Source organism: Delphinapterus leucas, chromosome 3 (genome assembly GCF_059928025.1).
Source record: "Delphinapterus leucas isolate spDelLeu-1000000601 "Yukka" chromosome 3, BTC_Dleu_Yukka2, whole genome shotgun sequence".
In the NCBI taxonomy this organism is placed as follows: domain Eukaryota; kingdom Metazoa; phylum Chordata; class Mammalia; order Artiodactyla; family Monodontidae; genus Delphinapterus; species Delphinapterus leucas.
This window is the reverse complement of record NC_143131.1, coordinates 68,951,983-68,957,284: the sequence shown is the minus strand read 5'-3', so window position 1 is coordinate 68,957,284 and position 5,302 is coordinate 68,951,983. Positions and strand designations below refer to the sequence as shown.

The 5,302-nt window shown below is 36.1% G+C and overlaps 1 pseudogene; it reads left to right on the top strand.

The window, feature by feature from the left end:
- The first annotated feature begins 4,044 nt into the window (after positions 1 to 4,044).
- LOC111188107 (chromobox protein homolog 1 pseudogene) lies at positions 4,045 to 5,007 on the top strand (annotated as a pseudogene).
- The last annotated feature ends 295 nt before the right edge of the window (positions 5,008 to 5,302 follow it).

Sequence of the window (5,302 nt, the reverse complement as noted above, 5' to 3'; positions counted from 1 at the left end):
GACAGTCCACCTGCTGATGCAGGGGATATGGGTTCGTGCCCCGGTCTGGGAAGATCCCACATGCTGTGGAGCGGCTGGGCCCATGAGCCATGGCCGCTGAGCCTGCGCGTCTGTGCTCCGCAACGGGAGAGGCCACAACAGTGAAAGGCCCGCGTACCGCAAAAAAAAAAAAACAAAAAAGAAACATTCAGCACAGATTCTAATAAACAATGATGTGGGTATATCATTGTTATTGTTATGTTGTTTAAATAACAAAGGTAGCCCATGACCTGAAAGATGAAACACACATTGTTAAAGATGAAGAACAAAATTAATACCTTTGTGAGCATAGATGTAATTTCCAGAGACAAATTAAGCTTTGGATATAAAATTAGCAACCAAAGGTCCTGAGTCCTGGGGTCAGATAGGCCAGGATTTCAATTCTAGTCTGCCACTTAAGTACTCTGTGAGCTTGTCCAAGTTAATTACTCTCTTTAAGCTTCAATTTCTACATCTATAAATGATATTGGTAATAGCAATGTGGAGTTATCTGATTCAGTATTGATTTAGATTATATTATAATTGATAACAATCCAGTCTACATGTCCTTCACAGATGTTCAATTCCTTTAGTTTATAAAAACAGATTTATTCCCTATTAGATTATAAAAATGCCAAGTAGTAGTAATTGCTAACTAAAAGTATGTTTCTATGGTAAGCACTTAATATATGTTAGCTATTCTAAAAGCTATACATTGAGAAAGTTGTGCTTCTACTAATTTGATACATGAAGACTTAAAATAATTCTGTTACGGAAGTTGTTTTCATGCCAATCAAATAGCTAATAAGTTTATTATTCTTTTTTTTGTTTTATTTTAGTCAGTGCAAAGAAAATAAAATCTTGCTTATTTGACTTTTTAAAATCTCAGACCACATTATCTTTTACAAAAGGAAATATATAGAGTACAATTTCAAATACTAGTAGGATTTTAGTACTATATATAGAGGAAAAATACCAAAATTATTATACACTGGAGCACTCTGGTAATATTCCTTCCAGCTTTAGTCAAGACATTGTTTGGTGCTAGAGTACTAAAGGTGATTTATTATAGATATCAATTTTATTTTCCGATATGGCCTTTATTGAAATTTTCTCTAGTATTTCTCCCTTTAGAGAAATTCACAGTCCTCTCAAGAAAGCTGTAAGGAAATTGCTATTTGTCATGTAAAATACTTACATTATTTCATTCTGTTGTCTGTGGAAAAACTCTGTATACAACCTGAGATTTAACTCTGAATTTTTACAGCAGTAGAAGCCTTAGAAGTGAAATACAAATGAAAATATAGTATTTCCAATTATAATACAAAAAAATAAAGATCCAAGCCCAAAACACAGAGGTCTTTTATAGCCACATGCAAATGGACGGGAAAAGAGAAAGAATATATTCAGCCCCCAAACAGAAGATAAGGATAAGGAAGTATTATGGCTTTCAACTCTCATTTGCGTTGCTTCTACCTCAAAGCATCATCACATATCATAAGTTCATGTTCTGCAATCGTAGTGATGCAGTTTCAAATATAATGGTAAAGGAAAGTGAGCCATATGAAAAAGCAGCAGGGAATTGTTGTGCCAAAATCTAACTTCTTTTAGAAGAAGGATTTAATAGGAATCTCACTGTGCATGAAAACAAGTTATGCAGATGTAGGTACATTGACATTTCAGTCATTTCAGCTCTTTGTAGCTTGGGCATGGATATGATCTCACATGTGAATTGAGTTTTTAGAGCTTCTTGCATAGCCACTTGTTGGGATATGATTAAACTAAGTCCAAGTACTGAATCAGGCAAACAAAGACTCAAATGCATTTAGACAAGTTTTTACTTATTTCGTCATGTATGTGGTCTAACTATAGGCAGGAAGACTATTATACATGTACCTTTGGCATTGTATTATAAAGTATTTTAAAAGGAGAAACTCAGAGGAAAAGAAAACAGTGTTCACCTTCTTTTTCATTTTTGCTGGGATATGAGTTAAGCTTGGCTCTCATGTCACTTTCATTCAGAACAAACTAGAATGTGTTCTAGGACATTTTTAAATCAACTTTACTGAGATACAATAAATTGCAAGTAAGTTTTTCATTAATGGATATTTGATTTGTTTCTAACTTTGAGCTATTTTGTTTACAGCAGCTATGTTCATTCATGAACTTATCTTTGCATTAACAGAAGTTTTTTATTATCTTTGGTAAATACTTAAGTGAATGGCTAAAGTTAGGTATATGTTTAAGATTTTAAGGTGCTGCTAAGTAAACTTTTTAAATTATTATACCATTTTACATTGTCATCAACAGGGTATGAGATTTCCAGTTGCTCCAAATCCTCATCAACACTTTGTACTGTCAGACTCTTCACTTTCCTCCATTATCATGGGTGTGTAATGGTATCTCATTGTGCTTTTAATCTGCATTTCTCTGATATCTAGTGATATCTAACATTTTATCAGGTGCTTATTGGACAACTATATATATATAAGAATATATGTATATATATATATATATTCTTTTGTGAAGTATCTTAAATATTTTGCCCATTTTCAAATGTGGTTGATTGTTTTCTTACTGTTGAGCTACAAGAAGACTTTCTATATTCTAGAAGCAAGTCCTTTGTCAGATTTAGCATTTCAGATATTTTCTCCAGTTCTGTGGCTTGCCTTTTCATTTTCTTGTCATTCAAAGAGTAAACATTGTTAGTTTGAACAATGTCCAATTTCTCAAACTCTGGGGTCATTTTAAAATAGTTGAAAATCATTTTCCTTAAAGCTGTCTAAATCAGTATATAGGTATTCTGGTTTCTCATTCAAATGTGAGTTTATCCCACTCTCTTCTTCCAGCCATTTTCCACCTTGTTAGCCATCCTTTACCTTACTGAGCCAAGAGAACACAGGCCTCTGTCAGCTGCCAACACTCAAAGGACTCATGAATTCACATACCTCCCATGAAAGCAATAAAGGAAGAGAAAGGAAACATCATATTCCATTTCTTTAGGCTCTTTTCCCATTTGATTAGGCCCCCAAATTTTTGAGTTTGTACAAATAAGCAGAACCAGGATCAGTTTTAAGCAGAACAGGGAGAGGATGTTAAAACCATACTAAGTGTGTTGATCTGAAGCCAGTAAAATTAAGTAAATGCAAAAAAAGCAAGCAAGAATAAATAGTATAATACAGTACAATAAAGAGAAAGAGTATCAAATGTCCACATTTAGGGGGAGGAAAATTTTGCATGGTTTCCCATAACATATCTCAATCTGGAAAGGTATAAATATACATGATAAATTGGATCATGAATTGCATGGTTATAAAATATAACAAGTAACAAGAAAGTCCAAGTGGACTAACAAATTAACTGTAAAATATAATGGAATAATTGTCATACTGGTGATAATATTCTAACTTGATGAAATTAAATGAACTACACAAAAAGTATTGGCAGCTACAAATAAAAACTTTAATTTTTTGCAAAATGAAAAAGAAGAAAATTAAAAGAAACAACTGTCATCAAATATTTTAACCTCAAATATGAGGTTAACATCTATAATGACATAGGTGTATTTGCATAAGTATGACCTGACAAAACATACCATAAACATATAATGTAATTAAATATGCAGTAATAATCAAGGAAATTAAAACAAAGCAGGCTTACAATATAGCTCTTCTTTAAAACAATATATTAAAAATTATGTAGTATACAGTGTTTATGAGATGAAGCCAGCACATTTAAACACAGGAGGTAATGTAAATATTTGTAGCTATTTTTGAGAATAGTCTGGCAGTATGTATGAAGGAAAATCATATTTCTATTTTTTGATATTGAAATTGATTTGAAATAATTTACCTAAAGAACAAAAGGAACTAAAGATTTTATAAATACACATGTATAATAATTAAACAATCTCTAATGATAAATATCTAAAAACCTAGCAAAAAAAATGAAACAATGGGGGAAGGCGGTTAGCCGGGGCCTGCGGTACGCCGCTTCAGTGAGGGGCTCAACCGCGGTCAACCGGCTTGTTGCTTTCCTGGTTGTCACTCCCCCGGGCCGGCCCGACAAAACACGCCAGTAGCGCGACACCAATTCTTCTCGGACTCGTGGATGCCACCCTGAAAAGCATCATCCTTTATACCAGAAAGCTGGTGGGCACTATGGGGAAAAACAAAACAAGAAGTGGAGGAGGTGCTAGAAGAATATGTGGTGGAAAAAGTTCTCGACTGTCGGGTGGTAAAAGGCAAAGTGGAGTACCTCCTAAAGTGGGCGGGGTTCTCAGATGAGGACGACAGAGCCAGAAGAAAACCTGGACTGCCCCGACCACATTGCCGAATTCCTGCAGTCAGAAAACAACACGAGACATAAATCAGAGGGAGGCAAGCGCAAAGCTGATCCTGATTTGGAAGATAAGGGGGAGGAGAGCAAACCAAAGAAGAAAGAAGAGTCAGAAAAGCCCCTAGGCTTTGCCCAGGGTTTGGAACCGGAGGGGATTATTGGAGCTACAGACTCCAGTGGAGAACTTGTGTTCCTGATGAAATGGAAGAACTCTGATGAGGCTGACCTGGTCCCTGCCAAGGAAGCCAATGTCAAGTGCCCACAGGTTGTCATAACCTTCTATGAGGAAAGGCTGACGTGGCATTCCTACCCCTCAGAGGATGATGACAAAAAAGATGACAAGAATTAACTCCCCTGAGTACCAATCTCTGTCACATCTGACTGTGGGCTTCAAGTGGGGAAAGAAGGAGTTCTACTTGTCTTGACACCATAAAGATGGCTTGAAAAGATGTCCATTGACATCTTCCGTGTCCTACAGCAGCCCAAGTGCTTTAAAGCTGTTCCTTGCTGTATAGTTTGCACACCCATCCTAGTGGAGGGCAAGGAGGGTCAGTGTTTCAAGGCAACCCATTCTGAACTTTGCTAAGAAAAGCAAAGGGCCTTCTATGAAGGACAAAACTTGCAGAATGGGATGTGGGAGAGCAAAAAATACTGTAGATCTTCAAAGAGCATCTCCACAACCCAAAGCCTTCTTCCCAATAGTGTTAACTCTGCATTTTTACAGCATAGCATGTATGTAGTGGTTGGCTATTATTGGTGTATTATTTGGGGTGGGAGGGATGGGGTGGGAAAGAAGGGAGATGGGTTAGGATCAATTTTGTTAAAATTTGGGGCCTGATGGCAGAAATGGTGAAACAAAGGAAAGAACAACTAATGATGATTCGGTTCTGTGTCCAGAATATTTTATCCTTTCAAAGAATGTCATTGGCAACCTAAATGAGAACTG